Source organism: Sceloporus occidentalis, unplaced genomic scaffold (genome assembly GCF_023333645.1).
Source record: "Sceloporus occidentalis isolate IW3139 unplaced genomic scaffold, rSceOcc1.0.p SCAF_5, whole genome shotgun sequence".
NCBI lineage: Eukaryota > Metazoa > Chordata > Lepidosauria > Squamata > Phrynosomatidae > Sceloporus > Sceloporus occidentalis.
The window spans coordinates 173,691,937-173,716,193 of NW_028316985.1; the positions used below are offsets into that span (position 1 = coordinate 173,691,937).

Here is a 24,257-nt window from a genome sequence, read left to right on the forward strand (position 1 = left end):
GGACCCAAGGCATCTTCCAACCAGTCACAACTATAAAATTATTAATACAAAAATTAAAACAGTTAAACCCAAGTTGTATTTTAAAAACACAAGATTAAAAACACAACCTTAAACACATTTTAAAACGCAACAACCCCATTAAAAGTTCCACCTGCAACAAATGCAAAACCAAACGCCTCTCTAAATAATATAAAGAAATAAACAAAATACCCTAGCAAGCCTATTTTCTAGGATCCTGTGTGTAAGTGGCTCATCTACTTTTGTCATCACGCTCTTTATTTCAGTCACCACATGGATCCAAGAGATTAGAAAGGGGCAACTCCCTTTGCTGTTCTGGAACTTGCAGAAGAAAGAACCATAATGTGGGGGGGGGGGGGGTTGCTTTCCTTCTTCAAATACTACTTTTTTGGAGATATACATTTCTTACAAATATATATATTTGATCTATTCCATAATTTGTCTGGTTCAGCTAGCAATAGGATAGGGAGAAAAAATGTAATAATCTGTGCCAGACTCCTCCAGATTAGGTGCCCTCCAGAAGTGTCTAGCTACAATTCTCAACTTCACCACACTGGTTGGAGAGGATGAAAGTTGTAACACAATGTATCTGGAGAGATAGTTGAGATAGCCCTGTTGCCTACTGACAAAGATAATCCTATTGCCAACACATTTTAATTAACATTTCCATATGTCTAAAACAAAACAATAACTTATACAAGAAAAACGGGGGAGGGGGGACGAGAAAGATGAAAAAAGTAGATCCAAATTAAGAATATAAAATAATTGCTAATATTTTAATCTTAATGTTTTCTACGTTTTAGCTATGTGTCTGTTTGTTGTTGTTGTTGGTCGTGTTTCATGAATGATTTGTTTACAAAAAAGTCCCCAAATGTAATGACGACCAGTAGGAGGGCTTTGAAATTATTTATTCTTGAATGTAAGAACAAAATCGATAGAGTCAAGTCATTTCTGACTTACGGTGACCCTAACATATGGGGTTTTCTTGACAAGTTTCTTCAAAGGAAGTTTGCCATTGCCTTTCCCTGAGGCTTAGAGCAAGTAACTTGCTCAAAGTCACCCAGGGAGTTCATGGTGGAGCCAGGAATCAAACCCTGGTCTCCAGAGTCATGCTCCAACATTCAAACCAATACGCCATGCTGGATCTCAGTCAGCAATCTTGTGTTGCATTATGCACTAGCTGCAGCTTCATAATCATCTTCAAGGTCAGCCTGACAAAGAGCACATTGCAGTATGCAGTAGTCAAATCAGGAAGATGCCAATGAAAGAATTACTGTGGTCAGGCTACCTGTTCAGGCCACAGCTGTCTGAACAGAAACAGCTCAGATGGATTTAGGAGTATTCCCAAGGTGTACATTTCTGCCTCAAGGAGTTGTAATTTTGATTGTTGGTTTTTTTAAATGTCTGGGCCTTTTAATCTGCTTTAGTTCTGATCGGCTTCACTTTTGCCACATGTTGTGATATTGGCCTGGCCAATGTATTTCCAACATTTGATTTTACCCTTGTAATAAGCCACCATGTGAACATGGTTAGAGGTGGCTCAGAAGTGCTAAAATAACACAAACATAAAACAAGTCATAACAGTCGCTCTCAGTAGCAACAGTGAGGGCATCTGAGGTACAAAATGTTTCTGCGGAGTTACACCAGTTTCCCCAGAGCTTAAATCCATTCTATCTTCTCCAACATTGACATACCCCACGCCCCACCAGTTCTCATCTTGCTGAGGCCATGAAAACTGCAGCAAATCCATTTTCCCAAGTAACAGCTACTTTTGGAGTTTCATGCTTGGATTGAATTTGGAATATGATTACCCACAGTCACGCATCAGGAACAGGGCAAAGAAACTACTGTCTTTCCAATGATTTTCTGTGCGAGCAAGCTCATGAAAAGCCTCAGAATGTTGATTTGTTCAAAAACAACTGCTCTGTGTGAACCAGAGCCTTTAAACCAACCATTATTATTCTCTTATCAACACAAAGCAGAAAAGACAGATGTGCAAGGCCAGAGGACAACAGTGTTATGTAAGAAACCTGGCAATGTCCTCAAATTGATCTGTATCGTTTCTTCCAACTCATACATACCAATTGTTAATACAAGTAGGAAATGATCTGGCACCAGCTCCATTCATTTCATTGGGTCTAGAGGCAATGTCTTCTGATTCTTGGGTAAGTCAGCAGGCTGATAGCAAACTAAGATGTCTGGCACCATCCCCCATTAGTGCTGCATACGGACTGAAAACTGGAGATGGCCCCAGTACCTTTAATAACTGTAGAAGTGAGAATTGCAGCAGATGTTGCTTGTCATGCAACCAAGTAACAAGCCTCAATCATTAAAGGTATACAAGCAACTTCCAGCTTTCTCTCTGGCAACCCTAGTGCTATCTTCAAGAAACGTGTTCCAAGTCTGCACAGTTCAGTGGGACTTATTCCTAAATAGATTTAAGATTGCAAATAATTCATGGAATGAAAGGAAAACTTATTCCAGCATCACCCAATAGAATGGATTACAGGTTTTGGTTTACTTCGTTTGTGCCACCTACATCTGCTTTCACAAGTTCAGAGAATTACAGGACACCAGAGTGAATAATTTCATGATGCAAGGCAGCTGCATCCTTCTTGCAGCCCTTCCAGGCAGCACTCTTCCTCTACTACTGCAATTGACTGGCAACTGCAATGGCTCTACAGTGCCAATGGAACAGAGGGGAAAATAAGAGATAGGAAGGAGTGAAGTGCTGTGATGGGGGTATTTCAACAACACAGATGGTGAGAGATGACACTGATAATGGTCTTTAAATATCTGAAACGATGCCATATAGAAGAAAGAACAACTTGTTTTCTGCTGCTCCAGAATCTAAAACTAAAACCAATAGACTCAGGTTACAAGAAAAGAGACTCCATTTAAACTTTAGAAAGAACTTTTTAAACTGTAAATGCTGTTCTACAGTGGAACAGACTGCCTGTGAGGTTGCTGGACTATTCATCTTTGGAGGTCTTTAAACAGAGGTTGGATGGGCATCTCTCAGGGGTGCTTTAATTGTGTATTCCTGCATGGTAGGGGATTAAACTATATGGTCCTCATAGTCTCTTCCAACTCTAAAATTCTATCACCATGGATGATCTTGGAGGGGCACTGGGGCTCAAAAAGAGGGTTCAGAGGCTGCATGAGGCCCTGTGTCCCCAACCCACTAACAGAAGCAATAAGATGAAAGGTATTTCTGTTCCTTATTCAAACATGCACAAATGCTTAATATATCCTAAAGTAACAACATTGGCAGAAAATCCAGACAGTTACACAAGGCAGAATCTGCGGATATTCCCCCCATGCACACAATCCTCACACCAGTCCTGTGACAAAACGCATCTATAAACAATTATTCAGAAGTAAGTCCCACTATTACTTGAGTCCATTACAAAGATATGTATGATGCAGCCCTACAACTGCTGTTGGACTACATGTACCAAGAGCCCTAGCCAGCTCACCCAAAAGTGAAGAATACTGGGAGCTGCAGTCTGACAACAACCAGAAAGCCACATGATTCACAACCCTGGTGTATTGGACTGTAGCCTGAATCACAGGAAACAGCCCATGGTCATGTGGAAAGCTTGTGGATAAGTAAGCCTTCTTGTTCTCAAATCCAGCATTACTACAATTATTCTATCACAGTGACTCAGAAATATAATTGGTTCAAAATGTACTAGTAGTATTCATGCCATTGCACAACCCTCTCAACTACTTGGGAGAGCTCAGAGATTGTGGTGCCGTGCAAGTCCTCCTCAATAAGCCTGGCCAGATGAGGCCATATGCATTCCTATTTTCAAAAACCAGGCCACTGGAAAATCAGCAGATTGTTTTTGATCACTAAGCCCCCCTGCCTCCAAGCTCTGGAATTTTTCCATTGGGAGATCCACTTATTCTCCTCTTACTAGCCACTCAACTGTAATTACAACCATAGTTTGGAAGGTTTACTCTTTTGTTCTGCTCAGGACCGTATTTTCCCATGTTTTGAGATCTTCTAGGAAGGTCCTTTTCCCACTACACTCACAGGCACATCTGGTGGGAACATGAGAGAAGGCCTTCTCAACCTCTGTTCCCAAGCTCCAGAATTCCCTTCCTGGAGAGTTTAGGCTGACACCCTCCTTCCTATCTTTTAATAAGGAAGATCATTCCATTTCTGCCACCTCTAAGGCCTGACTGATTATCAAAAAAGGGCTTTTCCAAATGTGCTTTACCATTTACCGGTTGTTTTCTTTTTAGTTACCATGTTTTTAATTCTACTGTGAGTTTAATTATATTTTTTAACTTCTGTATGATGTGGGTATTTTTTTACATTTTTTTAAACACCCTTGTAAACTATTCTGAGTTCCTGACTAGGAATTCCTTTTTGTATCAATCAATCTGCTTGCTTTTCTTGAGATTCCAAGAATGAAACCCCAATGAATGACTTGCTTCAGGAACAAATGGTGAGAGTCAATGAAAGTTGATATATATGACTGATTTTCAACTTAAATTTAAGAGCAGTGTCTGTAAGATAAATCATTTCTTTTTCATGAGGACTATTAACATGATATTGATGCAAAAATATGAAGAATCTTTATACCACATCTCAAATAAGACTGGGAATGCTGCACAGAAAGTACATGTTACAATTCACAGAGCACCCCTGCAGGAGTCTAGACTGAGGTGGGCAACTGTGGAAAACTAAGGGGCCACATTAACCACCCTTGGGGGCTGCACCCTCCACTACACCTGCTCCTGCAAAACAACAATAATGTTGCCCTGCAAATGCCCTCTAAAAGACATATGGACATTCCCACTCTATTTTGGGGATTTCCTAGCCGACCAGTGCATTTTGAAACAAAACATATTTTTTTGGGAAAATTTCTGCAAATATTTGTTTTTATGGGGGGGGGGGGCTACTAGGGCTTTCCAAACATGGTGGAAATGCCCTCTACATCTCCTAGTGGTCATTTTGGAGCAAAAAATATTAAATTTTATCCCATAGGGACCACAAAAATGCCCAGGGGGAACACATGCAGCCAGAAGGCCGCACTTTGACTACCACTGGTCTAGACTAAGAATAGTTCCAGATGAGTAATTTATCACACTGTGTTATGTAGGTTCTCTGCTGCTTCTCTGTTTCAGGAGAAAAGGTCAGAATAGCTACACAGTGCATTCCTGAAAATAATGCCCAAAATAATTTATTTTAGTATGAACATTTGTGGATTCTAGTTCATGTCCCCAGACGTACTGATGCAGTGCAGTATTTGAGCCCCAGGTATAAACGTAATTACATAGTTGTGGGAGTTGGATCAGGGTGAAATGTGTTGCAAAGATAAACAGGATTGCAAGATAAGACACTGTGAAAAGCTCACTGCCACTGATACCCACATATCTGCCTTACACACTTGTTACTGCCACAATGAACTAAAAACCATAGAAATTTGGGGTTGATGGGAGGGAAGACCAGGAAATACCAAAATGATTCCCCAGTATATCAATATTAGGTTTAGTTTTGCCTTAATTATCCCCCTAATTTGCACCACTGATGTTCATTAGATTTCTACCCCAAGAGCTCTCCCTTGCAAATGATGCAGATGCAAAAAGCAATAAATACAATTCCATGTGGCAACATTGATTCCTATGGCTTTGATAAATGGAAGCACAAATACACAGGGCTCTAGAATCACCTTGCTGGGACAAACATTAACCCATGCTGTTATTCTAAAACAAGGTATTTGTGCATTATTGCCAAATGCCACTTCACTGTTGTCATTCTAACTACCACCCCAGAACAACTAGAGATGCAAAAATTCCAGAAAATCTGAAACCTTAGGGGGGGAAATATCCAGGGTCCCCCCCCCCATTTTTCCTGAAAATGTTTTAGAAATGTTTTTTAAAATGGGAGGACACTTCCTTTACAGATTGAAAGTCCCTTTGTTACTTCATGAATATAATGTGCTCTCTATATAACTTGGCTTGGTATAAATTGTGTTTAATATATCTAAGACACCCAACAGTTTATTCAAGAAGTAATTACAAACTGAATTTACAGTGGGTCCTTGTTATCCACTGGGGTTTGGTTCCAGGACACCCCATGGATAACAAAATCCATGGATGTTCAACTCCCATTAAATATAATGGCACAGCGAAATGGTGGCCCTTATATAAAATGGAAAATCAAGGTTCACTATTTGGAATTTAACTTTTTTGAAATATTTTCAAGCTGTAGATGCTTGAATCCATGGATAAAAAATCCATGGATAAGGATCAACTGTACTTTCTAAAATATTGTGGTTACAAATGGAACTAAAAGGACTGAATGAACTGCAAAGGAACACCTCAGCTATAAGCAACCTCTAAGTTTCATCAATTTATGAGGAGCAGGCAAAAATAAATAAATCAACATTAAAAAACAGAAGACCACCACACCATGCACTGCTATATGGAAATATTTTACTAACAGACAACAGCTACCTTCCCCTATTTCTGCCTGATCGGCTTATTGCAATATGCAAAATTTCCATACCAGTCTTATTAGAAGACCAAAGTGATCACTTTGCTAACTAGCTGTTCCACCACCCCAAGTACATCTGCCTTTAGGACAGGTATAGGAAGCTAGGAGGGCTTATTATTACCTCCAGGAAACATTAAAGGCTGCATCCCCAACTGCACTCCCCCCCCCAAAAAAGAAATACACTTTCCTCCCTCTCGGGAGCATTTTTTGCCATGGTTCTTTTCTTGGGGTTTGGGCTATTTTAGACACAGAAGAAGCTTTTTAAACAACAGTTTTGAAAAAAGGCTTCTTCTGGGCCAAAAATAGCCCAGAGGTTCCAAAACATGAGAAAAATTACCTCCATGGCCACATAAATGTACATAGCAGGTTGCACTTTCCCAAACCATGTGTTAAATCATATTTGCTAAGCTGTCAATTGGTGTATTTTATAACATTGCTCCCATGTAAACTGAAATAATGCCAGGAAGCAAGAAAATGTTAAATGGACAGAGTATATTTGTAAACAGTTAAGGGGGGGAGAGATAAATAAAAGAGGAAAAATAAAATCAAGAATTGGGCAAAACCTATGCTCTCAGTGGAAAAAAGTAGGTGAGCTATTTTCATTTCAAATTAAATCAAGTTCATTTGTCTCTCTCATAAGTACTGTATGTGGAATTGTTTAAATATTCCTGAAAACAGGAGGGATCATATTTCCTCTCCCCTCCAGCACTTCACGTAACTTGTTTGTGATTTTTTGGTATTTTGAATGCATTACCCGATAAGCAACATATTTAAACCAATTTAAGATTTTTTTATTTCATATCATAACATAGAAAGTGAAAGAAAAATCCAAATTAAAAGCTGTAATTGCACGTGCCTTTTTCAAGTGCATTTTAGGAAAACAAAACTCAGTTCAACTAATTTTGACTACTGAAAAAAAAAAAGAATACATATGAGCACATAAAATTAAAGAAAAGTGTGCTGGACTATGATTTGGGAGAGGTCATTTCAAATTCTCGATTTAGCCTGCTGCCACCAGTGGAATACCCAACAAAGTTGCTAATTCTGTTCACATTACAAGATCCATACAGTGTTTCTGATTTTAATATGGTTATTTTAGAAAAACACTGCATCCTGATCTAGTTATATACTTATCAGCAGCAAAGAAGAGGGTGGAAACAACATACTAATGTGTGACATATTTCCGTTCTAGAACACACAGTACCTCTTCCTTCTAAAGATTAAGGAGGAACATTTCCCTTTAATACAACAGCAGGAAATCATGAGCCTTAATGAAACTGATTTCTAATAGATGCTACAACTTCTCTGCTGTGAGAAGTCACCAATTCAACTTTCTCAAAACCAAGGGTGGAGCATTCCCTCCATCTTTTCATAAAAGGTCAGGATTCTTTTTTTTTTTTTAAGAGCCATAAAATTGCCTACTGATGTTCATTGTAAAATTAGTCACAAAGAACCCTGTTCTGCTTCTCACTAAAATCTTGATGGGAAAACATATCACAAAGCAAACCCAGCCTCCAAAACACTGGCTCAGTATTTGGAACGGATATGAAATGAAGCACATATGCCCTTGTCCCACCAGCCTATTGACATTACTATTTCTCTTGCCCTTCCATCGGCCTTGTTTCAGTAACAGCAACAGCCTTTCCTGCCCTAGAGCCTGTAATAAGATTTCCCTCTAGCAAGCATATTCAGGGCTAGCTGTGTTGACCTAACTATACAGCAAAATACATAACCCACAAAGCAGTGATATCTTTATTGGACCAACTAAAAAAAGCAGAAAATACATAATGCAAGCTTTCAAAGCTCAACTTCCTTCTTCGTCAGGCCAAAGTGTTAAAAATTAATCAGGAGATGAAATAAAATATGATATTAGTGTCACAAGCCTACATTCTGTTCTTAATAAGTTATTTCTGTTATCAGTTAAGATGGTCTGGTGGGATATCGATGCAGGCAGAGTCCATTCCCCCTTTTTTTGGCCATGTGGAGACTGGGAAAGAGCAGGAAAGGTGAAATATGATTACTTGATTTGATTTATTGCTCTGTGTATCTCTCCAGACCATCTTACCTGACAACAGAAATAACATTTTAAAATGCATCTGAAGAAGTAGTCCAAGTCTATGAAAGCTTATGCTACAACTCCTTTCACCCAGTTAGTCTCAAAGTTTCTACAAGATCCCTTATCATCCTTGTCGCCCTTCCCTGAACCCACTTCAATTTGTCACTTTCTTAAAAATAAGACACCCAAAATTGAACACAGTACTGCAAGTGAGGCCTGACTAGAACAAAGTGGGAAAACACAGTTCTCCCTAAGAAAGATTGGCCTGCCAGTTGTTGTTGTTTTTTTTTCTTTTTTCGATAACAGCCTGCAAAAATTACTTTGGTTTTTTTAAACTACCCAAATCTTCCAGCTAGCATGGCCAAAATCAGGCTGGAACTAGGACTAACTGGAACCAGAGAAGGCAAAGTCTCAACTTATCAAAACATTCACTATTCAGACCCCTGGGTCTATTCCCGATTTAAAAAAACTGTCTCGAAAGGTGTGAATGACAGGCTGTGCACGAGGCAGGTATCACCTGCAGACCTTAAGCATGTGCTGGAAGAGAGCACTTTGTTTGGAGGAAAGGGAAACTAGTAACTCTTGTAATTTCCTTTGGCACCTTTTGCAGGTGCTAATGGTTAGAATTAGGAATGAGTCTGGTAAGAAGAGGAGAACACCTCTTGGGTACTGGTTCATTGCTTTGCTCCACAAATGAAAGACATACCAAGTAGGCTTCCAACTATTATCTCTCAGTTGGATCAGTATGTTGGTTAAAGAGTGGGAGCAAGAGATATTATATCTCAGCAGGCCTGTTCAAAAACAAAACAGAGAGTGAGAGAAAGAGAGACAGCAAAAGAAGAGAGACAGCGAGAGAAGAGAGAAAGCGAGAGAGCTTGCACAGAATACAAAGGATGGAATGTGCTTACTGCATGCAGCCAAATTGGGAGGGTTAATTAGCACATCAAAGGTATGAGACAACAAAGGAGAAAAATCTGCAGCAAGCAGTCAGCTTGATAAGAGAGTTGGGGAGATCAAACATTTACAGGGCTCCAACCATTTTTCTTTTCTTTTTTTCCCCCCTTGGCAGGCTCTCCATGCCTTTATCTGGTCCAGTGACCAGCAGAACGTTGAAGCTTCTTTTTTAACTCCTTCCCTATTTCTATTTTTTCTTGCTGGGAAAAGCTTCACCTGCCAAAATGCTCATTGCCTGGCAGCTGTTAAGAACTCTGCAAGGAGAGAAGGGGGCAGCAGAAGCAGGTATATTGTCATATCACGTTTGTTTAAGAATTCAGACTGCATCAGATGAATACGAGAGCAAAACTCACCTCCTTGCCTCAACATTGTGTTTGATTGCTTTATGCACTCATCTCTCAACTCGGTTCCGGTATCAGAAGTGAAAATTCAGAGTGAAAATCACTCGGAACAGCCTACCTCCACTCTGGGGCACTTCAGATGTTTTGGATTACAACTCCCACCCAGATGGAATAGCTCCTGCCTTAATACAGCCCAGCACATCTGGAAGGCACCAGCTTGGATGAGAACCTGACCTGAACCAATGGTGGGCAGTAAGATGGGCGGGTTTGGCTCTCTCTCCTCTGCGGCCTCTCCTCCTCACCTGCAACCCCACACATGTGGCACTTCATATGGATGAGCGGCAGTGTCTTATGTTGAGTTTAGCCTTCAGTGCCAAATGGGCAGCACACACGTCTCTTGTGGACAGCACAAGAAATTTAACATCCTTGAGGCAGCGTGGTGTGGTGGTGTGAGCACTGGAGACCAGGGTTCAAATCCCTGCTCAGCCATGGAAACCCACTGTGTGACCTTAGGCAAGTCACACTCTTTCAGCCTCAGAAGGAAGCAAAGGCAAACCCCTTTTTATAAATCTTGCCAAGAAAACCCAGCACTAGGCTTGGCTTGGGGTCACCACAGGTCAGAAATAACTTGAAGGCACACATCAACAAAGTTAGTATTGCTGTTGTTGCTCTTCTTGCTGATGTGTGCCTTCAAGTTGCTTCTGACTTATGGTGACCCTAAGGCGAAGCTATTATGGAATTTTCTTGGCAAGATTTGTTCAGAAGGAGGTTTGCTATTGCCTTCCTCTGAGAGAGTGTGATTTTCCCAAGGCTTATAAATAACAAATCAAGATGCACTGATAAAAGACAACAAACAACCTTCACATAAAACAAGTTGCATGGATCCTTCCATGAGATGACAACCGACCTCCACGCATGCAGTCTACCTTCTACTCTCCTGATTTAGCACTCCTCCTCAACATCACTCCCTGCCTCTCCAATTGTTCTGACCTGCAACTCCTATCATCCCTGACCACCAACTGCATGTGCTCTCTCAAGTGGGAGATGAAAGGGGAACATATCTGTAGCAACACTGGTTGGCTGAAAATATCGAGATAACTTTTTCTTACCAACTTGTTATTTATTTTTCTTCCCTGACATCTCTATTTGAAAGCCATGACCCTTCTCCATTTTCTGATTTGCTATCACCTATCCCTCACAGACAAGGAAGAAATTTTATCTGACAACTGTTTTCACAAGGACAGACAAGTAGGCAAGTTGTTAGACCTGCTGGCTACATTTTAATGAACAGGTTCTGCTCCTCTGAAAATGAAAAAGGTACCGCTTTTACATATCAAACTGATTAAAAGCTGCCCTACACACTCATGAAAAAGTAATGGTCAAGTCAAGTCAAAGTAGTAAAAAAGGGGGGATTTTAATGGGGCTTTTTAAAAAATACTATTTGGGATATTTGGAGAAAAAGAGTGCAGCCTTCTCAGTAATACCAAACTAACTGGAATAAATAGTCAGGCAATTAGTTGGATCATATCATCATGTATGCCTGAAGACAACCACTTAACAATTTTTTGTATTATCCAATACATACACAGATGTGACAAGAATGTACTTGCTCCAAGCACTTCAAACTAATTTGTGCACATGAAAACCTTCTGTTTGGAGAAACATCAGGGCAAAGTGAGGTAAATAAATTCACCTGAATTTAGCATGGTTTGAATATTAATTGTCTAGATTTCAGAAAGTTTGCCTTGGAAATTTAAAACCACTTATTTAGTTTAAAAGAACACACACTCCTCCTCTGCCAGCTGTTTGTGTCAGAATAGTCATTATGAGACAGATAAAAAAAAATAATGTACACTACCAAATAATTTTTGGTGTTTGTACACACATATATATACATTGCCTTAAGTAAACAATCATCATGTAGAACAGCCTCTCTGAATATTCCTTATGTATATGTAGCTAGAGAATGTACTCCTTGCAACTGCTTCCCTCCAGACATTATGCAACTGGTGTTCCAGTACAAAAACTGGATATTGGACCTACAGTAAGGTCAATTACATAAGCATAACCCTTTGCTGTTTTGACACCTGTTAAAAATGCAAGTTAACCAACAGTTTAAAAACCATGGATGCACAACAATATCATTTTTCCTTCTCCCAGAGAACACACTGTCCTGCCAAGCAAGTATTTGCACAGAGAAGGAGCAGTGGAAAAGGCAGACCAGCAGATCGGGTTTCTTGATGTTACAATTTAATAGACGTATATCAGACACATAAAAGTCAGTGTCCAGGTTGTATCACTTGCCAAAATCTAACATAATAAATAAATAAACAGAGCCTGGTGGTGTGGGGCTCATTAGCTAAATGCATGCAGATAAGGATACATTAATGAATGCAAATAAATGCAGAATAGATTCTGGCCACTACCCCATGTTATATGAGAATTTTAAAGTATACTGCAAACTCACTGGCAGGCAAAGACATTCTTAAAGAGGCCTTCAACCCTTAATTAGTTGGGGCACAAGGACATACAATGTAGGTGTTGGGTTTTAATATATTTATGTGCTTTGTATGTTTTTCATTATTTTAAAATTAATGTAGTGTTTTAATTGGATTGTTTGTTGCTTTTTTAAAAAAATTGTATCACATATTGTTTTAGCTATTTTGTTTTAACATTCACTGCAAACTGCTTGGAGTCCCATTATGGGCAAAATTAGGGATATAAAGTGAGTAAATAAACAAACAAATGTGCCCTCTATCCCAGTCTCCTGTGCAGTTTTATCACCACTGCCAAAAGGAGGACAATTTTATATCTCCTACACAAGAAAAACGATTGACTTTCACTGATACTCAAAAAAGTGAATCATTGCTGCCAAGTACATCATGTATACCATTACATGAAAGCCAGGGTGCCATAGTTGTTTGAGGCACAGTGTTGGACTATGACTTTGGAGACCAGGGTTTGATTCCCAACTCAGCCATGAGACCCACTGTGTGATCTTGGACAAGCCAAACTCTCTCAGCCTCAAGGGAGAGCAATGGCAAACCACCTCTGAACAAATCTTGCCATGAAAACCCCATAAGTTCAACTTAGTGTCGCTATAAGTCAGAAACAACATGAAGGCACACAATCATAACAACAACAACACCATTACATTCTGCAAACGCTATACCTTACAAGTGATGATGTGGAACCTACAGCCAAATGATTAGGGAAATAGAGTGAAATGGTCTTAGCACTCAGGGATCCCTGCAATATTAGAGGTGTTCCCTTTTCTCCAAGGCTTGCTTTACAGGGGGCAAGCATTTTGCTAGTAAATGTGTGAGCTAAAGAGTGATACTGCACACAAGACTGTCAGTTCAGATCTTACCATGAATTAAGTGCACTTAGACAAGCCTCTCTATCTGCCTCATTTCCCATACCTGCAATACAGAGGACACAAAAACTAATTTATAAGATTGTTGATAATGATGATTAGATCATGGATGTGAACTGTTTTGTATCTCTGAAAGTGCTGTACAAGTATTCTTACTGATTAAATTTATAATTGCAAACAACTGCAAAATAATGTTTTGAAAAGTGATTTGTTTCTCCATCCCTTTGCTCTTCAATTTCAGTTTTCAAAACAACCACACAGAAAAATGGTTTCAGAGAATATACAACCAGGACCACAACATTTCCCAGTTTTACCAATGACAACAGCTGACAGCACAGGAGGTAACCTGAAAGACTCTGCCCTGCCAGTAAACCTCAGCCAGCCCCATGAAGAAAGGTTAACATAGAAGGCTGTTCTGTAACTCCCCTGGACAACTTGCATACCCTCCAAAAATAGGAGATGGACTTAGAAACCACAGAGAGCCATAATCATGCCTTACTTCTGCCAGTTACTTACTTACTTACTTCATTTATATGCTGCCTTTCTCCCAAAGTGGGTCCTAAGGCAGCAGTAAATTAGACAAAGTAGCTTCCCCAAGCTAACTTCGCCAACTCTGTAGCCTCCAGATGTTTTCAGCTTCAATCCCATCATTCCAACTGGCATGGGAAGACTGCACTAACCCCGTTTCCACTCTCTATAAAGCAAGGGTGACAGTGAAGTAACACAGTGCTATGTAAAACCACAAGAGCTTCAGGATATCCTTGTAATTAAAGAGAATTTCCCTAACATTACAACAAAAAATTAACAGCTATGAAAAACTTGCAGCCCATGCAAGATGTCATTCCAGCCAATAATGCCCCACTTTAAGCCTCCCAGATATAAGCAGCAATTAAGTGAGTCTTATGGCGCCCTGTGGCCCTAGGAAAGAAGTGCAATTCTGCCAGCTGGAAAAAACAGGATAGACTCCCTTGGATAACTCCTCTAAGGTTTTTGGTTTTTTCAAGTGCCCTTTCCCCAAGTTAAAAGGTGCCAGAGAATAGCAGAGGAAAATCTGAGGTTTCCAAGAAATGTTAGCAGTTACAAGTTAGCTGTCCAACACTATTTCAACTGTAACTCTATGATGCCTAAGAACAAGATGGAGAGTTGGATATCGTACATTACTTTGCTTGCCAATGAACAATTGCCTCTCTCCCCCAGACAAGCTGTAAATAGTCTTACAGTGGGATTCAGTGATAGTTTTGGAGGGGAAAGATATATATTCAAAACTCAACTTGACCATGAAGCTCACCGGGTGAGCTTGGGCCAATCTCTCTTTCTCAGCCCAACCTACCTCACAGGACTGCCATGAATATAATGATGGGGAGAAGAGCCATGGATGCAGTCTTGACCTCCTTGGAGGAAAGTTGTGATATAAATAAAACAATAATAATATTTCACAACCTTTTTGTGTCTTCATTCCAAGCCACCCAGAACAACTGATCTTTCAGTCCTGGCCCTTACATTTCATTTGATTAGAGGTAACAAGCTCTATTTTATTTGATTTACCTGACTAAATAACATAAAACTGTGCCCTTATGTAATGCAGCTGTTCATCTGTCAAATTTCACTGCCATTACAATTATGGACACTCTGTTAATTGTTATTAATGATCTGTTATAGCATTATTATTTAAACTGCTAACATACATTAGGACATCTCTTTGTTTTATCCACCACACATAAAATAGTGGCTTCCTGGACATTTGAGAACACTGCTCTTCTCCCAAATCAGCCTCTAAACTTATCTGACATCTCTTAAGTTGTCAGCCACTGGAAATCAGGCATTTCCTTTTCTTCTGTGAGGTGTCAACAAGCAAATCAGCCAGAAATACTGCAAATATTTACAGCTACATAGCCACATAATCTTCACACTTTTCAGGCCCAGAGTGTTATAGTGGTTTGAGAGCTGGACTAGGACTCTGAGGCTGCTAAAACACTGCCGAAATAAAGCAGTTTGACACACTTTAACTGACATGACTTAATGCTATTGAATTCTGGGTTTGATAGTTTTATAAGATATTTAGCCTTCCCCGTCAGAGAGCACTGGTGTCCCAACAAACTACAAATTCCAGAATTCCACAGCACTGAGACACAAAAGTTAAAGTGGTGTCAAATTGCTTTATTTCTACAGTACAGTCTAGTAGCAGCCTGGGAGACTAGAGTTTGAATCCCCACTCAGCCAGGAAAACTCACTTGGACAATTTGTACACTCTGTTTTTGAGCAAAGCAACGAGAAACTTCCTCTGAATAAATGTTGTCCCAGAAAATGGTGATAGGTGATACCTAAAGTTACTGTAAGACAGGAACAAAGTGAACGCATGACACCTCGAGAAGAAGAAAAACAGTAACTACTCTAAAATAGTTTGGCATGTGAGAAACTCAAATACTATGGAGTTTATCATATGGAGGCCCTTCCTGTTAATAAGGAAAGCACTACAGGAAGCTCCCCCAGTTACGGGTGCATGACAGGAACGGAGCGGGAGCCACGATTCCACTTCCGTAGTGCCATGGGGGATCACACCCATGGTGCTTGCGTGATGTTTGGGCACACGGAAGGGCCTCCATGTGATAAACTCATATCTCTCCCTGCAGGAATCCACCATGTACTTAAATCACTGAAGGAGATATTACTCTGTGCTTACCTGTCATCAGAGGTGGTGGCGGCACAATATAAAATGTCTGCAATGGTAACACTGAGATTGTGAAATTTGCTCCTTGTGAGACTCCTGATGATTTCAATTTTTATAGACACTGAGTGAAGACACAGTGGGCCCTTGCTATCCACTGGGGTTTGGTTCCAGGATCCTCCCATGCATAACAAAATCCGTGGATGCTCAAGTCCCATTATATACAATGGCATAGTTAAATGCTGTCCTTTATATGAAGTGGCAAAAGCAAGGTTCCTTTTTGGAATTTATATTTTTTAAAAAATATCTTTTCAAGCTATGGAGGTTGAATCCATGGATAAAGAATCCTTCCACAAGGAAGTCCAACTGTACTTATTTTAGAGAGCAACTACAGACATATTGAAAAAATTACTCCCCCCCCCCCCCCCGCTCCAAATCTGCTTATGGGTTTCCATGGTCAAGTGAGGATTTAAATCCTAGGCTCTCAGAGCCCTAGTCCAACACTTAAGTCACTGCACGACACTCACTTGCTTTTTAAAAATCACAGATAAATAACTTGCCTTCACCCAAAGTATACATTTTTGGACAGTTCTATTTTACCCTGGTTACAGCAACCTCTGGGTAATTGCAAATGCAGATACTGATACAAAAATACAGATATAAGTACAGCACAGGGCTACTTCAATGGTTGGTATCAGAGTTTAATATCTGCTGCACAAGGCAAATTGCTTATCTGATAAGCACTTCTCCTTTCCAAAAAGAACTCTGGGTTCAGAGGGAGTGACAGCACATAAATTATCTCAGCATTATCCCAACAACAACTCTGTACCACAGTCTGGGTAGGTCACTTTCATTTTCACTGCTAAAGACAGATGTCTTTGCAGATTTCCATAGGTCTAGCTATTGTTCTGCATTTAATGTAGCACCCTTGGCACTGTCAACTGCTTTTGAAGACATTGTTGAATGGGATTATTTTCTGTAGTTGACCCTGCAATCTGCACTTTATTTTCTTGGGCTCTCTTAAAGCCATAAAAAGGTATTTTCACAGAAGAAAGATGCTCCTGAGTTAGCAAAGAGAAAGAGCTGCCTTAAATGACATTTAGAGCATATCCACACTTCAGAAATAAGTAGTTTGGCACCACTTTAACTGCTATGACTCTATCCTACAGGACTCTAAGGTTTGTAGTTCGGTAAAGCACCAGACCAAGCTGAATAGCTTGCCAAACTACAAATCCCAGGATTCCACAAGATGGAGCCATGTGGCGTCAAACTGCTTTATTGCTGCAATGTGGAAAAGCCCTAAGAAAGTTTAGCCATCTGGCTCAGTACTCTCTACTTTCATTAGTAATAAATCAGGCAGATTCTTTACCAACACCTGCTACTTTTTCCTTTTAAATAGAGATAAGGTATGGAACTCAGAATTAACTGCATGCAGAGCTGGTGCTCTACCAATCAACTACTGTCCCTTACCCACAAACTGACAAAGCAAGACATTTGCTGAGTTCCTCTCATCAAATCATGCCCCAGAGGAAACATCTGATGTGGGTGGCCTGCATGGTGGGGGTCATATTCCATGCCTGCATTTATTGTCACAAGCAACAAACATGCTGCCACAGCAATATACACAGGCCAAATTAGGTCTAGATTTATAACACTGGCCCGATTTAAACAGGTGCTATGAGGCGCCCGTCACGTGCGAGGAGCGGCGCTTTCAAATGCCCCTTGCCCCTCGTAAGTGACGGGGGCATAAAAATGGCGGCGCCCTATACACATGGGCACCACCATTTTAACATGACTGACACTTAGTGTCCGCACGTCCTGGCGCCTTTGTGATGCCACAAGTGTGCCATTGGCACCTTGCAGCGTCACAACCATGAAGCAAGAAGAACCCGCTTTTTGCGGGCTCTTCTTGCTCCGCAACAGAGCCACATGGTTTGTCAGCTGCGGCTCCCTCGTGGAGCAAACACGGGCGCTGGCAGAGCGCCCTTTTTGGGCACTCTGTACCGCGCCTATGTCACCCTTCCCATTACCTAGTTTTTCTATGTGTTTCAGCTGCTTGAGGTAATTTCCATAAAGCCTACACAAGGCTGGTAACACTAACACTCACTGTCTTCTCTGAGACACATCCCTTTGGTTTCTGTTACCTACCTAAACTTAGAGAAGAAATAGAAGGGTCTTATCACACATAATCCATTCAAATGCCCAATCACTTCCTTCTCCAAATGGCCAGACTCAAGTTCCACAGGCAACCTCTTGCTTCCCAGTTCCTTTCTCATTAGAGGTAAGCTAGAGGCTATTCTGCTTCTTATGTTGCGTTACCAAATGTCACTAAAAAGCAACAGCTTGATTGATTGATTGATTGATCAGTCCAACCAAGTAGCTCTCTCCCAGCATAGGACTCTCAGTTGTCTATTTTGTGTGGCACAGGGTGGGTTTAAATGGGCCTTGTGATCCCTTCTGCCTCTAAGAGTCTACTATTCTATCCTATGTGCTGTCTGAAAGCAATATTTGGATCATTCTGTTCTTATTTTAGGAGGAAAATAGCATCATTTATATGCTAGAAGGAGTTTCAACCTGCTACCACAATCTATTTAGGAGTGAAACAGATGGTCAAAATAAGCAGGTTTCTGTCCAGCTTCAGAGCAGAGCATTATACGATGTATGCCTTGAAGCTGGCTGGAAAGTGCTCCCAAACTGTGCTACAGGGAGAAAAGCTGGACTAAAAAGGAGCTGCATTTTCCCACTTCTTCTCTGAAAGTGTGCACCTTCACATGTACGTATAAACTCCAAGGTGGCTCTAAAGGGGTGCTCTTTCCAAACCCTAACCCTAATTGTGCATGTAAACACCCCACTACAGGAGCACATTTAAAAGGGATGGAGCTGCTGTACCCAAGCAGTGGGGACAGCAATGTCCAAAAGAGAAAGCATGACACATCTCATGGAGGTGAGTACAACATACATAAAACAGACAGGCATGGGGTGAAGGAAAGGTGAAGGGGCACATGATTTTACCTTGCTGGCATCTGTATGGGCACACGTCTTCTCCTATGCACATGCAAATGTGCGCTGGTTCACAGGGACAGCCATCCAATGGGAAGACAATCACCTTTGATTCACTCCTACAAAGGTGCGCAGGAATGGTGGGTGGAACGGTTAAAAAAAAAAGGACCCAGCTGCACAGCTTGAAGCTGCGCTATATGGTCATGATATGTACACTCCAGCCACCTTGGGAGTGGGTGGTATGGTTGGTGGTGTTTCAATGCGGCTTCAGAAAAGGCTGCTTCAAGCCGCTTTTTCCTGCCCATCTGTTTCACCTTACCCTGTTTAAAAATGTGCGCTCTCTCTGTCTGTGAACCACATGCATGAGTCCCACTCTTGCTTTAAACAATTTGGAGAAGCTCAGTGATAAATTTTGAATAATAGACCTAATGCTGAAATTCTGAAAAGAGCATCCTTCTTTCCAGTTATTATGAAGTTTATGTAACTCCAATGACTCATATAGTTAAGCCTTTAAGAGTAAGGGACTTAATATGTATCCATGCCAAAAGCTCATAAGAGAAAACTCAGCAATTTGGAGGTATTTCTGTTAAACAGCAGCAGACTGTAACCAAATAAACTGGCTGATTTGTTGCATACTCATTCCAGTATTTCCCCCTCTTTCCCTGCTTCCAACTAATAGTGGTTGCTGATGTGAGTAATATCCTGAAGGGGTAACACATTTATATATATATATATACATATATATACATACACACACACACACACACACACACACACACACACACACACACACAGTGAGATATATATATATATTACTTTAATTCCATCCAAATTGCCAGCACGTTTCAGGTATCTAAATGGGTCTAAAAAGAGTATTTTTAAAAAATTATTTCTATAAGCCTCTATAAAATGCCAGTGTTTCTTTGTGGTTGAATTTGAATGTCTTTCTATAAAGTTAGGGATGTACTAGATAGGTTGCAGATTGTGAACTAAACAGACTTTAAACCAGAACTGTGCAGAAGAAGCTAAACCAAAAATGAGATGGAACGATATTATTGTGGTAGAATTTCAGAATGCATTTGATACCAGAGCAGTTTTAAAAGTTTTGAAATGCTACCTACTCAGGAAACTGCTGTTATTTAAACACTGTGGAGTCCAGATGCCTTTCAGACAGGAAATGAACGTTGATGTTCTTTATATTTATAGCTGGCTAAAAAGCTAGAAAGCAGTCATAGCCAGGAGGAAGGTAGCTAAATTGATCAGAACATAATTGCTCACTTGCAAAAGAGAAAATGTAGAGAGATAAAATGATCCTTGTATGCAGTGTAGGGTTTATTTGGTCTTAACTTTAAAAAAAAAAAAAAAAGGAGGGAGTTACTGAAAACTTGTGTTCTCTCTCCTCCTTCCCTTGCGTCAGGGTGAGATGTTGCACTGTTGGCACTAGAGTGACGCTCTTGGATATACCAGGCTAAGACCAACTTTTAGAATTTGATGCCCACTAGATCTGACGCCAACTTCTACTTATATGCAGTGTGGCCTTCTAGGTTTGTGTGAACCTCATTTTCTGTATAACTCACGTAGTAATTACAGAAGACTTACTAGTGGGCTATATTTAGCTTTGATGTTGTACTGGCCTATTCTGAGGATAAAATGCATTATTTAACTGTCCAGAAAGTTCTCTGGTCCATTGCTCATATTACAAAAAAGGAAAGTAATGTCTATTTTTTCTGCTTCTTCCAAGTTATTATTACTTTTCTCTTACCGATAGACATTAATACAGAAGATAATAACTTGTGATGGAGACATAATTTTTAAAAAACATTTTCTTGAAACATTTATGGGTCCACAATTTTTTATTTTATTTTATTTTATTTTTGGTGGGGTGAGGAACATTGAGTGACTACAAAAAAGGCCTTGGAGGCTTCTTGGAGCCTTTGGGCTACACCTTGCCATCCCTCTGCTTTGAAGTTAAACCTGTTTTCATTTTGCACCCAGCAAATCAAGAAAGGTGGTTCCTCTTCAGAATGAAAATTTCTCGTAGGACTGGTCCTATTATTAAGCAGAATGAACCAACTGCTTCAGAAGGCAGATGCTAGTGAGGACAGCAGTGCCCTTCACCCAAGCTATCTACTATTATTCCCTCTGAAGGACACCTTCCAAATTAGTCTTTTCTCCTCAAGTACAGTGGAGGACACAGTTTTGTTGCAAGTGGAATGGAAGAGAAGTGCCCTTTGCCTCAGGCAGCAACATTTCTTAGGCCAGGCTTAGTCTCTGGGGTGTCCTCAGTTTTGTGTATATTTAAACACATCTCTAAGTTGCAACACAATCAGAATCCTACAGCTTTAAAATAGACATGTAGGCAGCTTTCTGGCTAGGACTTTTTTTTAATGTATTTTAAAAATTAAGTCAGAAAGTAGGGATCAAGAACACATAATACAAATAAATTAAAAACATCACTGATAATTAGAAAGTTCAAGTTGAGTCCCATATGCTTGAATGCATAATTTCCTTCTTTCTTTTAGGTAGAAAATGAATCTATAAACTTTCCCCCTCTCTAATTACTATTTTAATGGCATTTAAAGGTAATTATACTCTTAGCTTTGAAATTCGGTGAGAAATAGTGCCTTGATGAGAAAGTCATGAAATGCTACTACATAAAAATCAGATGTATCTCTGATACTAGATGATAACCAACCAGTAGGAACTGATTCCTCAAATTCTTTTGAAAAAGAGAGATGAATAGATACAGAAATTGAAAATTTCTCCATAACAAAAAAGAAGAGTTTGTATAATCTAGCAAAGTAACTATCTTTTCAAACCAATCATAAATTCCAGTATTCAGAATATGCTTTTAATTTTAGACTATCATCTGCTTACATCTTTCTGTTCCTTTCCTTCTGTTGTTTTTATACCCTTTTTCCTTCTATTTTCCCCCTCCCTTTTAAAAGCACATGGGAAGCTCCACGTGTCCAATGGAACCTGGTGATGCTTTAATTTATGATGGGGTGGAGTACATTACTTTTTGAAAGGACAATTCTGCCCCTCCCATCTTAAAATCTGCCAGGAGAGTATCAGCAACTTGCCTTTTGCCAGAAAGGGCTCCAGGTACCTGCAACCTTCCTTTAACTTCCAGGAAATGAACAGAAACAAGGGCAGCATTCATGTGATAGATACAAAGATATGTTTATTGGAATCCCTTTCTCACAACACAGTTTTGCATACCTGGTTCAATGTAAATGTCACTGTATTTGGTGAGCATCCTCTAAGGTAGTGAGCACAGGGCTGTAGCTAAAGTTTTTCTGAGACCCAAGCCTAAAACATTCTCTCACACCTAAAACACCAGTGAGCCTCACTCATCAAGCCGTAAACAGCATAAATATTAAAACTGGAAAAACAATTAGTATGGAGTAAGTGCCATGCAATGTATATTCTGAGCAGTAATTAGAATAAGCTAAGGATGTACACAGTTTAAATAGTGATTAGCAAAAGAAAAGCTCACTTACTGTGTTTTGCAACAGAGCAGTATTTTATATCTTCCTGCTCCTACCTATCTGAAATATTAAAACCAAAGCAGTGGCTTGTGTGGGTTCTCAGAGTTTGCTATGTGTGCCTTCAAGTCATTTTCAACTTATGGCAATCCTAAGGGGAATTTATTGTGGGTTTCTCCTGGCAAGATGTCTGCAGACAGGGCTTGCCATTGCCATCCTCCAAAGCTGAGAGACTGTGGCTTGCTCAAGCCTACCCAATGGATTTTCATGGCCAAACAGGGATTCAAACCCTACTCTCCCAGATGACTCAGATCACAATACCACTCTGGCTCTTGGGCACTTAAGGTAGCACAGTGTAAATAAGATAAAAATAAAGATAAAAACAAAGCAATGCTCATTCACTGTGGTTGTTTACGTGATGAATGACAGGACTCCTTTAGTTTTGTCAAGCTCTGTCCTACAAGCCTCAAGCATTTTGACCACAAGATGGATGCAGACTTGATTTCTAGGGCATGTGCACCTCCATATGCAGGCACATATCTCCTTGCTTAGTTATAAACATCTCCTCCCTCCCTCCATTCTTCCATTAGCACCAGTTTATTTGGGAGTTCTGCAGAGCAGCAAGAAAACAGATGTGGGCTGGCATTAGGAATGCCACACCTACCATGTGGCAGCCCTGGTGGCGCAGTGATTAAATGCCAGTACTGCAGCCATTCACAGCCACAAGGTTGTGAGTTCAATCCCAGACAGGACTCCAAGGTCCACTCAGCCTTGCATCCTTGTGTACAGGTTACTAAAATGAGTACCCAGCTTGTGGGGGCAACTGGCTTACACATTATAAACTGCTTAGATAGTGCTTAAGTGCACAGATAAGAAATACAGAAATGTACTTGTTATTGCTATGTGTGAAAAAGCATAAAAGAGATATTTAATCTTTGCTGATTGTCATGGAGAGGCCTGCATAAATTAGTGTATGGATCACCTAGTAGAAAGAAATGAACAAGGGATAAAAATAACTACCTTTTCATAATGAACACACTGATCCTTTCTGATTTTGGAAGCTAACCAGGATTGGGCCTACTTGCAGAGGAGACCATTAATTAATTTAAGGAACTCCAGGTAAAGCTAGGAGAAAATCTTCCTTGAAATACCAGACAGCTGTTGCTCTCAAAAATTGTCTATTGTGAATTTTGCATATATCAACATTTTAATCTCCTACAATAAGTTGAAAACTAGGAGACATTTTTTAATTAAGGTTGTGTTTCTTCCCTTCCAACAAATGGTTCAGCTTATATCAGCAGTCTCAAAACTTCATTTTTCCTTTTCTTTTTCTCTTAGAGCTGTCTATGTACAGTAAGCTGCAGTTTGTAAGCTGCCATGTTTTACAAACTGTATACCTTCCTGCTATCACTTATGGACCCAGATCAAGAGAAGGTACATTGTCTATAATGCTGTTATTAGTTATGACATTCTTCACTATTAAAGAATACCAGAACTGTACTGTTCTGCTGCTGACAGAAATCTATCCATTCTGGAAACTGGATCTTGCTTTTTTACTAGTACACTCGTCCCCCGGGTTACGAAATTAATTCGTTCCGGCGCCATTTTCGTAACCCGGAAGTCTTTCGTTAGCCGAATCCCCATAGGCGCTAATGGGGAAAAGCCGCGTTTTGGTGCGAAATAGCGCCGAAAAGCACCAAAACTTTTTTCGCAAGCCGGGGAAACCTTCGTAACCCGGAAATAATTAATTAATGATTTTTTTTTCGTAACCCGAAAAATTCGTAACGCGGCGCGTTCGTATCCCGGGGGACGAGTGTATGTGTTTAATTCTGAAAATTCTTAAGA

General features: G+C 40.1%; 1 protein-coding gene across 3 annotated transcripts in view; it reads right to left on the reverse strand.

The window, feature by feature from the left end:
• AFF1 (ALF transcription elongation factor 1) overlaps positions 1 to 24,257 on the reverse strand; it is a 146,051-nt gene that overhangs the window by 94,318 nt on the left and 27,476 nt on the right. The window lies entirely within an intron of this gene.